General features: G+C 43.8%; 1 long non-coding RNA gene across 1 annotated transcript in view; it reads right to left on the bottom strand.

The window, feature by feature from the left end:
- Positions 1-14,845, bottom strand: part of LOC136851639 (uncharacterized) — a 212,367-nt gene extending 197,522 nt beyond the window's left edge. The window contains exon 1 of the long non-coding RNA XR_010856935.1: positions 14,561-14,845. This is a non-coding gene — a long non-coding RNA (uncharacterized lncRNA). The remainder of the gene's footprint in view (positions 1-14,560) is intronic.
- Between the last annotated feature and the right edge of the window lie 228 nt (positions 14,846-15,073).

Here is a 15,073-nt window from a genome sequence, read left to right as displayed (position 1 = left end):
TTGGAGGGTACTCCAGGTACTAAGTACTCCCGGATTCCCAAAAACTCAACCACCTTAATCAAGGTTAGGAGACAGAAAAATAGAAGGATCATTCCTACCCCTCATTCCCTAGTGCCACGCCAGCCATGGAGAACAGACCCCATGTACTGTAGTCCTCGAACACAGTTTCAATGTCATGTAGATAATAGTTGGCAAAGAATGAGTGACACTTCCAATAAATCAATTGGATTATGGTAGCTAGAGAAAGATTGCATTAAAAAGACAACGAAGTGGCTACTGCCCATACTTTATGTGCTTTTACATTTAACAATGGTAAATTCTTCTCTTGAATTCCCAAGTGAGACTCTACAATAATGTCTCTCAGCAAGAAAGAGATAGCATTCTTGGAGAGAGGATGTAAAGGGTTCTTTACAGAACACCAGAGGTTACGAGAATCCCCTGATATTCTTGGGTCTCTCGATGTAAAATCTTAATGATCTCACTGGGAATAATACTATCTCTTGTTCCAACAGTCCTACCAGTTCTGTAAGACACTGGACCGAAAAAGGAGGATGGCCAAGGGTTAGATGGGTACGTCATTTTTTTTGGCTAGGAAACCTAAAATATATGAGCAAACAGCTGCCTCTTGTGAAAAAGCAATTTGTTTATCCAGGGCTTGTAACTCGCTGACTCTTTTCGCTGTGGTTAAGGTGATTAAGAAAAGTGTCTTTCTAAACAGATCCCTAAAGGAGGACATCTGCATAGGTTCAAAAGGCAGGCCTGACAACCAATGTATGACTATATCTTGGTTCCAAGATACTGGCTGCTGAGCTTGAATACTGAGTTCAGTATGGATCTGTAACCCTTTATTGTAGACAGCGAAAGGCCTCTTGAAGATCCTGGGTAAAATGACATTTTTATAATAAAGTTTTATATATACTTACCAAGTAACTACATAGCTATTACATTTCATTTATCGGCAGCTTAAATTTGAAAATTCGCGGCAGCGTTCCAATAATTTGGTGTAGGTAACTCGCCCCGCCCACTTTCGGGGAAGGATAGATACAACACTACTAATGAGCCCAATTTGTTTATGCCCTATGCCCATGAGAGTGGAGGGAGGGAGGAAGGGAGGACTTTGATTATGTTGTTACTTATAAGTATATAAAACTTTATTTTATTATAAAAATGTAATTTTTATTTAAGTAACTTGCCAAGTAACTGCATAGCTGAATCCCACATTGACAGGTGGGATGTATGGGCGTGTACTGCTTAAAAAACACTCAAGAATTGAGATGAATTTTAAAATAGTAAGTAGTTAACATTGAGAATGTTAGTTGTAACCTACCTGGTTAGAGAGCTCCAGCAGAAAAATACTGCCTCTGATGAGGCTCATCTCGACCGTAGTTGCGTGACAGTGAAGCCAGAGGCGCTACATTAGTGGGGCTTTGCAGCTGAGGAGTACTCTGATGGCTGCCAAAGCATACAAAACACAAAAGTCCTTGCCCTGGGTGCAGTACCAAACCAAGACCATAAAACACAAGTTACACATACACCATATAACAAACCAGTTACCATAACCCATTCATAACACAACACAACGAATGATGGGTGCTCCAGGTACTCAGTACCCCAACTTCCCAAAACTCGACAACCTAGTTCAAGGCGAGTAGATAGAAAAGTGTAAGAGTACCCCCTACCCTTCCTCCCCTAACACCATGCCAGCCACGGATAATGGGCCATGGGTACTGCAGTTCTCGTAAACAGTTTCGATGTCATGTAGATAAAAATTTGCAAACAATGATTTGCAGCTCCAAAAAGTGGATTGCAAAATAGAAGATAGGGATAAATTCTGGTTGAAGGGAATCGAAGTCACTGTTGCCCTAATTTCGTGGGCTTTAACCTTGCAAATTGACAAGTCTTCCTCTTGAATCTTAATGTGTGACTCCGAAATCACGTCTCAAGAAGAACGCCAATGCGTTCTTGGATAAGGATGGGTTGGATCCTTAACTAAACACCAGAGGTTAGGGGACGTGCCTCTGATATTCTTGGTTCTCTCTAAATAATACTTCAGTGCCCTTACTGGACAAAGAGCTCACTATTGGTCCGTAGGACCTAGAATGTCGGTTAAACCTTTGATTGTGAATGAATGGGGCCAGGGAAAGGATGATGTTTCATTCTTCGCTAAGAACCCCAAAGTAAAGCAACAGACTGCATCTCCTTGTGTGAATCCTACTTTCTTGCTCAGAGCCTGTAACTCACTAATTCTCTTGGCAGTAGCTAGAGCAACCAGAAATAGTGGTTTTTCTTGTACGATACCTGAGGGATGTGGATTGAAGATGTTCAAAAGGCAGACCTGAGAGCCATTTTAAAACAACATCTAGATTCCAGGATATGGAATCTGACCTCTCTCGTTTCGCAGTATCTCATGACTTGATAAGGCCAAATAGATCCAGACCTCTAGTCTGAATGCGGAGTTGAGCATCGCTCTGTAGCCTTTGATCGTGGATGTAGCCAATCCTCGGGAAGACCTTAAAAATAGCAAGAAATCTGCTATTTGCACAACAGAGGTAGAAGATGATACCTTGTGTCTTCTGCACCAGCTGCAGAATATTGTCCATTTATTCTGGTAGATGTTGGAGGAAGACTGACGTCTACATCTCGCAACTGCTTCCGCAGCTGATCTTGAAAAGCCTTTTGCTCTGACATGCTTCCTGACAGTCTGAAGCCCATCAGAGCAAGAGTGAATAGTCCTAGATGGAACCGGTGAAAGTGTGGTTGCTTGAGTAGGTTTCGTCGCTGTGGTAGTAATCTTGGCAAGTCCACTAGGAGATTGACAAGATCTGGAAACAACTCTTTCTGTGGCCAGTAGGGAGCTACCAGGGTCATCGACATGTTGTCGTGTAGTAGGAGGAATTTGTTGATTACATCTGTTGCCCATGAGAGAGGGTCCGGGGCCGGAGAGCAATACAAAGGAAGTCGGTGATTCCTCAAAGTTGCAAACAGATCTATCGACAGCTTTCCCCACCATTTCCACAGGTCAGTGCATACCTGTGGATTCAGTATCCATTCCGTGGATAGGACCTGTTTGCAACAACTTAATTTGTCCACTATGACACTGAGTTTGCCCTGTATAAAGTGGGTAGCAATCTTGGTTTGATTTCCTTGCACCCAGATAAGGATATCTTTGGTTGTTTGATACAGTGAGGAGTGGGTCCCTCCCCGATTCTTTATGTAGGCCAGAGCTGACGTATTGTCTGAATGGACTATGACTGTGGATTTGTACGTCGCTGTTGAGAAATGTTGAAGGGCTAAGTGTATTGCCTGTAGCTCCTTCACGTTGATATGAAGTTCTCTCTCAGGTAGGGACCATGTCCCTGACACTTCGTTGTTTTCTAGGAGAGCCCCCACAACCCAGATCCAATGCATCTGAGTACAATGTGAGGTTGGGACTCAGAAGGTGTAGAGATTTCCCTTCTGCAAACCTTCCTGTTACAAGCCACCACCGAAGGTCCTCTTTGATCTTGGGGGTGATTGGGAAAACAAACAAGTCTGTAAGAAACTTACTCTGCCAACTGGCTTTTAGAAAGAATTGTAGCACTCTCATGTGAAGTCTCCCTAATGGAGCGAACTTTTCTACGGATGAGAGAGTTCCCAGTAAACTTATCCATTCGTTGGCCGAGCATGACGGGAGAGAGAGGAATTTCTGAACTGTCCAAATGCAGTCTTTTATTCTCTTGTCGGATGGAAAAGCCCAAAAATCCCGAGAGGCGATCTTCATTCCCAAATAAAGAACTGATTGACTCGGGACCAATTGGGATTTGTCTAGGTTTATTAGTAGGTCCAATTTTTGGGCTAATACAAGTCTTCTTTAGGTCCTCCGTGCAACTTTATTCCAAGGGGGAGCATAGGAGCCACTCGTCTAAATAGAGACAAATATTGATCACTATGAGGTGTAGCCATTTTGCCAATGGGGCAAGGACACGGGTGAAAAGTTGATGGGCTGTCGACAGTCCGAAGCACAGCTCTCAAAATTGGAAGACACTGTCCTGAAACACAAACCATAGATATTTCCTAGCCTCTAGATGGACTGGAGCGTAGAAGTATGCGTCCTGCATGTCTACGGTTGCCATCCAATCCCCTTGACGGGTGGAAGACAGAACTGAGTGGGTTGTTTCCATTTTGAATTTCATAGTCTGAATATAGAAATTCAGGGCACTGACACCCAGGACAGGTCTCCAACCTCCCGATGACTTTGGGACAATGAATAGGTGGTTGTAGAACCCCAGCGTGTTGACATCTCCGACTATTTCTATGGCTCTTCTTGGTGAGCAGAGATGATATTTCCTGTGACAGGGCCAAATACCACTCTGAGTCTAAAAAGTAAGCTGCCAAGTTGATAGGAGAGGACACTAAGGGAGGTTTCCCCTGGATGGGATGGAATATCCTACTTGATCACCTCTAAAACCCAAGGTTCTACATCTCTGCCCTCCCACTTGCTCCAAAACTGTAGAAGCCTGGCCCCAACTGGTACACGGAGGATAGTATCCTCACTTGCGAGAGGAAGGTTTGCTTGCTGACTTCTTGATCGGTCAAACGGACTTAGAATATCGAGAACTACCTTTCACGTCTCGAAATGCTGGAAAGATATGGAACGTCTACCTCTGACCGCCTCCAGAAATGCTTGCTGAGAGGGAAATCATTCTAGGTGCAAACGATCTGGATGAAGATATGGAAATGAATGAACACCACTGCAGAGATTTCTTTGAACAAGGCTGCCAGCTCCTGGGATCGCCGATATCCGCGCCATCTTAATCTGGGAGCAAAGCCTAGAGAAGCTTCTATTTTCTTCTTCTGGTGCTCATCATAAAACTTAAGAAGAACCTTAAAGGTCCTGAAGAGGAGAAATAAGATCTTCTGAGGCAAAAGAAGTCCAGGAAGCAAAACAAGAAGTATTTCAAAAGGGAAGCGTAGACAGAAGAAGTCTGATGTCGTTCTACGTCCTCTTCTGCAGACGAAATGGGCAAGAGAGTCAAATCCTCGGGGTCATGAGTCACTGTCGGTTTGCATAAAAGATCCATAATACTGTCTAGAAGAAGAACGTTTAATCGGTTCCAAAGCCGGATCCTGAACCAGACAATAAGTGGAGTGTGACGCCGGACACCTGGATGAATTTGGCACCAGCTCGGAAGGGGAGCAATCGCGCACAATCACGCACGAACTACATGTTGATCTGTTCCACAGGTGCATCGGATCCTCTAGATCCCACTAAACACTTGGATCCCGCAGATCCCACTTGATGAATGGATCCCTCGGATTCCACTGGACAAATGGATCGCTTGGATCTCACTGGATGACTGGATCCCTCGGATCTTGATGGATGTCTGGTTCCCTCAGATCCCACTAGATACATGGATCCTCCAGATCCCACAAAACTGGATCCCTTGGATCCTCTTGGATGCCCAGATCCCTTGGATCCTAAAGCACGATCTCCGTGTTTCTTGGAGATCCGCTTGGGCACACAAAAACTGACCCTTTAACACAGACATTACGAGCGACAAAATAGATGGATCACCCCAAAATCTACATGAAGGTTTGGGACTCAGATCCCGATCTCTGTTCTGCTTGCACAGGATCTGAAACTCAGATATTGGATATTGGTCTTTTCAACGGCCTGGATGCACTTTTGAAGCACCAACAGCGCTTCTGACTCGCTTTGCACTTGGATTCGTCAGACCCCAAATTCGAATTACTCAACGAAAGGGCATGAACTCCAATGTGGACGCCTTTCCAGTGGCTATCCGCCGAGTCCTGGGAATCTCAAACAACAGGCTCGGTTGAGGGGGCGACTACCCGTGGGCAAACCCACCGACCTCCCTGGGACTTACAGTTTGCCTTCTCCCAGGTTTAGGGGAGTTTGACAGGGACCTTCGTCTAGGAGCATCAGTGGGACGAGTAGCCACCTCCTCCACTGATACAACACTTGCACCGACATCACTGGCACTAAACTTATCCATAAGGCCCCTCACTGAAGCCCCTATCTGAGCTACAGTGTTAACTAAGAGACCAAATTTCTGGTCCATTCTGGCTTCCAGACTGGCGATGGCATTGGGTTCGGAAGGTTGGAAGTTGGATAATGGAGTCACAGGTAAAGTCAGAGGACTGGTGATAGGGGAAAATGCAGATATAGGAGTTGGAAGGGCATGCAAAACAGGAGAACCCTGACTAACTGAATTCTTAGCTTCGGCCTTAGCCGCCACCCTCCTACGTCTGTTTTTCTCAAGTTTATCTAAGTAACTAGTCAAAGTCTTCCATTTCCCCTGATCCCACTCTTTGCATTCGTCACAAGTCAAGACAGAAGAGCAAGTCTGTCCTCTACATTGACAACAAATGGTATGAGAGTCATAACTGATAGAAGTGTTTGGTTTTACAGCCTTTGCTGCAAAACCCACTGGACTAGCAGAACTAGAGTCAAGACATTTTCATAAAAGCAAAGGTCCAAAAATATGCTAATAAATTAGCTGTCTCTGCTAAAGACCAAATACTTCACCAAAAACGATGAAAACCATCTGGTGAATTATACTAAGTCAAATGGAAGCTGAAGTTTACAACCATGTTAAGCTGTCAATCGGCAGAAACGAATTAGGGTCGTTAGTAGTGTTGTACCTACCATTCCCCGAAAGTGGGCAGGGCGAGTTACTTACACCAAATTACTGGAACAGTACTGCGAATTTTCAAATTTAAGCTGTTCACACCTCTATGCAATGAAATAAATGTAAGAGCTATGTAGTTAACCCTTTGGTAATTTACTTCTATAAAAGTAAAAATTCGGCCAGTTGGGCTACAGAGGTAGAAGAAGAGATGTTACGTTCTTTACCCCATCTCCTAAAAACTGCCCACTTAGCCTGGTAGTGCTTTGAAGGAGAGTCGCATCTACATTTTACGATAGCATTCACAGCTTTTCTTGAAAATCCTCTTGCTCTAACAACCTTCCTGACAGTTTAAAGCCTGTCAGGGCGAGAATGGACCAACCTTTATGATATCTGTTAAAGTGAGGTTGTCTGAGAAGATCTTTCCTCTGTGGGAAAGTGCAGACAGAAGTTCCAGAAGGTCTGGAAACCACTCCTCCTGAGGCCAAAAGGGAGCTACTAGGATCATTGATGCGTGATGAGAAGTCTTAACTTGTTGATCACGTCTCTTACTGGACTGAACGGAGGGAAGGCATACATTTCCAGGTGTGACCAATCCTGAAGTATCGCTTCCACTGCCCAAGTCTGAGGGTCTGGCGCCAGAGAGCAATACAGGGGCGGCGATGGTTCCTGGACATTGCAAACAAGTCTATCGATGGTGTTCCCCAACGTTTCAACATGTTGGAGCACACCTGTGGATTCAGCGACCATTCTGTGGGTAGAACCTGTTTGCAACAGCTCAATTCACCCACTAATATGCTTAACTTGCCCTAAAAACAGCAGATGAGAATCTGTGTATTGTTGTTGTGCACCCAAAGAAAGAGATCCTTGGCTAGCTCGCACAGTGACAGAGAGTGAGTGCCTCTTTGGTTTCGAATATAAGCCAGAGCTGTAGTGTGGTCTGAATGAACCACAATCACTGAGTCTTGAGTTACTGCAGCAAAATGTTGAAAAGCCAGGTGAATCACTTTCAACTCCTCCAGATTTATGTGCAGTTTCTTCTCTTGAAGGGACCACTTCCCTGACACTTCCCATCGTCCTAGTGTCACTCCCCAACCTAGGTCCAATGTGTCGGAGAACAATGAGAGGTTCGGGTTCAGATGAGATAGGGACTTCCGTGAGTGGAACCTTCCTTCTATGAGCCACCACTGAAGATGATCTTTTATTTCCTGTGTGATGGGGAATACGAAGGAATCTGAAAGAATCTTCTCATTCCAACTGGCCTTCAGAAAAAACTACAAAGGCCTCGCATGCAGCATCCCCAAAGGAACGAACATCTCTATGGAGGAGAGAGTCCGTAGCAGGCTCATACAGCCATTGGCAAGCAGGTCTGAAGACACAGAAAATCACGGACTTCTTTGGGTGCATGATAGTATTCTCTTCTCTAATGGAAAAAACCCAAAAAACCCGAGAGTCCATCTTCATCCCCAAATAGACTATCGTCTGAGAAGGGACTAGTTGGGACTTTTCCTGCCCAACTCCTGGGCTAACTAAAGGGTTCTGAGAGGGTCCTCTGTGCACTTCTGGGATGATGAACACAAGAGCCAGCCATCCAGATATGGACAAACTTTCACGCCCATTACCCTGGTGAAGACTTGAGGGGTGCTGACAACCCGAAGCATAGAGCCCAAAATTGGAAAACTTTGTCCAGAGAGCGAATCTCAGGAATTTCCTGGAATCCTGGTGTATTGGGGTATGAAAGTAAGCATCTCTCATGTCTATTGAGACCATCCAATCTTCTTGGGAAATTGAAGCAAGAACTGAGCTGTTCTTCTGCATCATGAACTTCGTGGTTTGGACAAAGACATTCAGACCGCTTACAACCAGGACTGGCCTCCAACGCCCGGAGGTTTTGGGGACTACAAAGAGGTGATTGCAAAACCCCTCTGAATACAAGTCTTCTACCTCTTCTATAGCTCTCTTGTGGAGGAGAGCTGTAACTCCCTTTGAGAGGGCCGAAAAAAGCTCTCAAAGCCTACAGAGTGCCCCTTTAAGGAGATGGGCACAGGTGACAAAGGTGTACTCTCTTTGAAGGGAATCGCATATCCTTCCTTGAGAACCCGTAGTACCCATGGTTCTATCGATCTGGCCTCCTGCTGTCTCCAGAAGTGTGGGAGTCTGGCGCTCACAGGTAGACGGAGGACTGAAGTCTCACTGGCTAGAGACTGGTCTAGAAGAGGACTTCTTGCTGATAGGGCGAACTGATCTGGGATTCGTGTGTGAGCGCAAGGAAGCTCTTCTTCTGTTACCTTGAAAGGGCCATGGCTGGAGAGAGAGAGAGAGGCCGAGGATTAAATGAAACAGCAGGTGTTCGGTTAGACTCCATCGTTTGCTTGGACGACTGCACAAGAAGGTTGTGAGTAGCCTTTTGCAATTCCGTAGCTACCCAGCTCTAATGTCATTCGAGGAAAAAAGGCTGGTACTGTACAGATGAGCGAAAAAAGGAGCAGATCTCTGGGACGGTGTCATTCCTTTAGTGGTGAAAGAACACACATGTCTCCTTTCTTAAGTATACATGATGAAAAAAAGCAGCTAACTCCTGTGCTCCATCTCAAATCACCTTGTCCACACACGACAGGACTCCGAGCCAGTCTGCATGTACGAATATAGCAGAAACTCCCAAGGAAGGAGCTTCCCCGGTTGTATAGAATACATACCTCCTTCAGGAAAACTGAGAAGGAGGGGAAGAAAATACAACTTTGCCCAACTCCCTCTTCTCAGACAGCCAAGAGTCAATCCCTGACAATGCTTTCTTGGACAAATTGAGAGGGCCATCTACAGGAGTCTAGTGATACTCGAGGATTGATGTAACAACACTGATCTCAGGGAAGAAAGAGCCGTGATGGAGAAATATAATGGGAAGCAGAACAGAAAATAATTCAATAATGAGGTGTAAGCTGATGAAGGCTGTTCTGGTTCAGGTTCCTCCTCTGCTGAAGATACAGCAGAATGCGCCAAATCTTGCTGTGGTTCTTCTGGTTTCAAAGATGAAGGTTCTTCAACAGTTCCAGGATGTGGTCCAAACATTGGTGAATGGGAAGCAAAGAAGAGTCTTGGGTTGCTGATGTACCTGCAGACTTTGCACGATCAGCGGCAGGTGAAGAGGACATGGCCTTGGGGATCTGTGACACAGAAGGCGCCAAAACAGGTTGACCTGCAGAAATAGGGACATCTGAACCTGGAGTCTCGGACTTGTGTCCCAAAGCTGGAAAGCTGGGAGCCAACAGGATTTCTGGAGCTACAATGTGAACTGAACCTGCAGCAGGCTTATGAGTCACTGGGAGCTCGGATCCAATGGGAGAGGGAGATCCAAGGTGCGCTTATGGGCCAATTGGCGCTTTGGAGCCAATTGGTGCTTGGTAGCCAATTGGCACTTGGGAGCCAATTGGTGCTTGTGAGCCAATTGGTGCTTGTGAGCCTATGGGCGCTTATGAGCCAATGGGTGCTTTCGGGCCAATGGGAGCATGGTGTCCAAAGGGAGCTTTCTGTTTTCTCAATAGCTGCAAGAGGGCTCTTGATCCTTATGGTGCTTGCGAGGTACCACTGGGTGCATGTCTGCAACATGCCTCTTCAAAGGCCTAGAAGACTCCTGAAAACGTCGACCATGTCCTTTGGGTTCAGAATCAAAACCACTGGAAGATAAGGTGTGATCCAATTGGACACCTTTCGAGCATTTGGCTGCCGAAACCTGGGAAATAGCAACAGGTTTGGGTGAGGAAACAACTACTCGTGGACAAACCCCATCGACCTCCCTTGGACTTATGGTTTGCCTCCTCCCAGGTGTAGAGGAGTCTGGCAGGGACCAAATTTAGGAGGTCCATAAGATGCCTTTCCAGTGGCTGTCTGTTGATACCTGGGACCAGCAACAGGCTCAACTGAGGAAGCAACTACTCGTGGGCAAACCCCACCAACCTCCCTTGGACCTATGGTTTGCCTCCTCCCAGGTGCAGGGGAGTTTGGCAGGGATCCTTGTCTAGGAGCATCAGTGGGACGAGTGGCCAGCCCCTCCACAACACTACCCCGGGTGCAGGCACTAGCACTTGCACTGACACTTGCATTATGATCCTATCTGAGCAACAGTCCATACTAAAGCGTCAAATTTTTTATCCATCCAAGCTTCAAGGATGGCGGTGGCACTAGGTTCAGAGGGAAGGGAGCCAGGTAGCAGAGTTGTAGGGAGAGCGAGAGAAGTGGGAATCAGGAAACGTGAAGTCAAAGGTATAGAGGACACAGAAGCTCTAGTCTCAGCTCTAGCAGCTGCTTTCCTAAGCCTAGCTTTCTCTAACTTATTCAAATCATTGGTCAACACTTTTTCATTTACTTACAGCCCAATCTTTACATTCCTCGCAAGTCAAGTCAGGGGAACATACTTGTCCACGGCAGTGAAAACAAACAATGTTCACCATATTTAAATGAAGTCAACCTAGTATTACAGCCTTTGCTGCAGTACCGGTTACTGGTCACACTCGTGTCTGACATAATAGTCCAAAAAATTGAAAAAAGGCTAAGCTAAGCTAAAAAAATATAGCTTGGAGGCTACCAAATGAAAGAATACTTTACCAAATCCTTCGATGGACAACCAAACCATCCGGCAAAACTACTCCTGAATTAACAAAACACACCTGCTGAACGACCGATGTTCGGTCATCAACGGCAGAAACGAACTGAGCTCTTTAGTTGTGTTGTACCTATTCTTCCCCAAAAGTGGTCAGGCACTTACCTGCACAAAAAAACAAAAGAGCACTACCTCAAATTTTTAATTCTTAAGCTGCTGTTTAAAGTAGAAACAGACGTTGTAAAGATCCATGTAATTACCCATTGTTATCCTCCAGAATGAACTTGTTAACATCAGCCACCCCCAGTACTGATCAACAAACAGATGCACCGCCAGTATCAGAATAACATCAGCCACCCCAAATATTAGAAATAAACAACCCTTACTCTGGGGTTGCTGTTCTTTACAAAATAGCTATAATTAGGGCATCATATATGAAACAAGAATTTCTGGGTGGGGAAAAATACAGGGCAAATGAAATGATAAGGCTATGTTCTAACCTCCCCATGATGGTTTACTCTTACAAGTTCTGATTCTCATTAAAGTATGGTTTCTTGAATGTCTGGTTTTTATTAAATCTTGCCTTTAAACCATAAGTGTATTCTTGAGTTGAAAATGTGATTTTCCAGTTTTAGTGTGTTATGAATGTTTCTCACTCCAATTTCAGTAGCAAATTCATAGGCTAGGTCTTGTTTTGGAGATATAGGATCCCCCTTACATCCTACAACTATGGGGGCCATAGTAAGAAACTGGGATTATGGGGTGGTGAAAATACAAAAAATTAAAATACATGGATTTATTCTAATATCCCCATGATACTTCCGGAAGCTCTGACTGCTATTAAAGTAAGGTTTATCGAAGGTTTTAAAAGTGACCCCACACTTTAAGTACATAAAGACCTGGTAACATAGGTTGTGTTGGAGGGGGGTTGGTAAGGACCCATCACCCTAGTTTAGGTTAGGTGGGGTGTTCAAGGGGGTGAGAGGGAATCTCCTTCAGGCACCCTATGTTAGGTTAGGGCGCATCTCCTTTACTAGTTTAAATATAGTGCCCTTGGTTATGTTGGGGGAGGGGATCCACAGCAGGAAAAGGCCCCAGACCAGGCAAAGACCTGTGCCATAGGTTAAGTTAAATACATCTTTGTATTTCACTTCATTTGTGGTTTCCCCCACCCAAAAACCTGCCATCCCACTGAGGTCCCCCATAATTGTAGGATATGAGGGGATCCAGTAGTTCTAAAAGTTATCTTTCTCACAAAGCAAACATTAAAAATGTTCCAACCACACACACAAACTTAAGAAAATCATATTTTCAACTCCAGAATACAATTACTGTATGATTTAAAGTAAAAATTTACCAAAAATTGTTACCCACTAAGATTCTATTCTATGTTCTTTGTTTATGCTTTGATGTTCATTCAAGTGGGCTACCCATATGAATTTTTTTTTTTTTTTTTTTTTTTTTTTGTCCTGGTTCATCGTGGGTAAGGATGGTCAGTGTACTTTCAATGTCTCTTGTTACTTTCCCATTCAAGTGGAATTCTGGAATTCAGTTCATTGAGAAAACCGATTTAAATTCTTAGGGCAGCCGTGTAACTCTTGTTCCCAGATTGTTTCAGCTGTATTGCAGAATTATATGCAAAACTTACCTAGAATTTTTAAATGTTTATGATGTTCATTCCAGGAGCACATTATGTTTTAAAGATACTGGAACTCTCTTATATCCTATGGTTATATGGGACCACACAGGGAAACCAGGTTTTTTTTTTTTTTAAACACGAAACTAGTGATTCGGACAGCTCTTACACTAAGAAAGGTAAAGTTTATGAATGTTCTCAAACAGACATCAGGGTTAGAATATATTCTTGTTTTTCACTTTGGTATTTTCTGCTGTCCAAAATCTTGTTTGTCAGTGGTCTTCCATAATTGTAAGATAGGTTTCCATGGTACTGTCCTGTATTTCTAATTTAATACCACAACTATATATTCCCACGAGGGTCATGTTACTACCAGCCCCATGGGGATGAATATTAAATACATAAACAAAAGACAGTAAATATCTTGGTAACAATAAATTTGAGATTGATTTAGCGATGATTTTCGTATTATGCAAAAACTCCTATTGCCAGTTGTGGTATTTAAGTAAAATAATACTGCAGGATATATGGGGTCTGGCAACTATAAAACTATTAATCCAACACCGAAATGAATGTCAGAAACATACAAAACACACACTAAGACATAAGAAATTCATATGTTCAACTCCAGAATACCTGTATGGGTTAAACTCTAGTGCACAAAGTGCACAGGCATTATTTTACCTTATACCATTATTGCATTTCCATATATTTCAATGTGTGCTTTGAAAGTTTTTTATATTCATTTCATTAACAAATCAGTACTTTTTAACCAGATGTAACCCCACCAACCTAAATTGGGGGACCACTGTGGAAAAGCAGGGTTTCTGGGTGGGGGGAACAATATGAATGAAATACATGGACCTTAGGCTAATCCCTCTGATAACTCTCATTCAGATTAAGGTAAGTTCATGAAACTTTTGCAAACTAATATCATGCACTAACATGGTGGAATATAAAATTCAGGCCAAAGGCCAAGTGCTGGGACCCATGAGGTCATTCAGTGCTGAAAGGGAAACTGAACATAAAAGGTTTTAAAGGTGTAACAGGAGGAAAACCTCGCTGTTGCACTATGAAACAATTGTTAGGAGAGGGTGAAAAATAAGAAGATGGAAGAAAAGAATATGAACAGATGTACAGTAAACGAAATGAAAGGGGTTGCTGCTAGAGGCCGAAGGACTGCTGCAAAGAACGTCAAGTAATGCCTACAGTGCACCGCATGAGGTGAACTGATAGCACTAACACCCTACGGGGTTCATGCACTAACGTATGGACCTGGTACCCTAAGTTAGGTTAGGTTAGGTGCGGTTGGTTGGGATTTGCTAACAAGGCGCGCATCACAGCGTTCCCAGCACACGCCTCACAACAGAGGAGAATGATATTTTCAAGCACAGAATACGACAAAGGTTTATAATACAATTTTACCCATGCCCAAGGCGTTATACGGATATATTCCCAATAAATACGGAAACACACGCCATTTTTGTCGTAAAAATGGATGAGCCTTCCAAGTACGGTAGGTCTAGGTTACTCATTTCCCCTTGGTAGCCCAAGTCAACTCTACGACTAAAGGGCAGGTAGGATGAGGAAAAAAAGGTGTCATAGCTTAGCCTAATCACTTACTCGTTTGGTCTGAGCAGTTTTTCTAAAGTAGCCCTGACTATATTGCATTTGCAATGAACTTGTCCACTTGAACCTTACCTTCATCTGCATGAGAAGAATGGCGCTCACTAGGCCTACTCCACAGATCATAACGCGCACCCAACACATCACAAACTTCATAAATACACTACAAAAAGGATGAACTCGATCAAAAATTATCATTTAGCACCAAAAGAACATCTCCCGGTCTTATCAGAAACTCATCTAGTCAACACCCTCAAAGCGTAACTTAACTAAATCCGTTTGGAGCAAAAAGCAGTACCATTCCACGAAACACGAAGCGAGAGTGGTGCTTGAATCTTGGTAAAACACAAGTGACATGTAACAGGCGTACCAACATGTGAGGAATCGGGCTTTATTTTTGTGACCAGATGGAATTCTAATAAAAAATCCAGTTCTCTTTTAAATGCAAAATTTTTGAAATATTAAAATAAAAAAAACATCATGAACAGGGAGCTTATTGTACAGTATACAGCTAACAATTAATTTTTTTTATATTTTAGCCCAGCTCCACTGATGGCTCTCTGTGCGACCCACAAATTCACATGTCAT

Source organism: Macrobrachium rosenbergii, chromosome 23, assembly GCF_040412425.1.
Source record: "Macrobrachium rosenbergii isolate ZJJX-2024 chromosome 23, ASM4041242v1, whole genome shotgun sequence".
NCBI classification, from domain to species: Eukaryota; Metazoa; Arthropoda; class Malacostraca; order Decapoda; family Palaemonidae; genus Macrobrachium; species Macrobrachium rosenbergii.
This window is presented reverse-complemented; position numbering and strand designations above follow the sequence as displayed.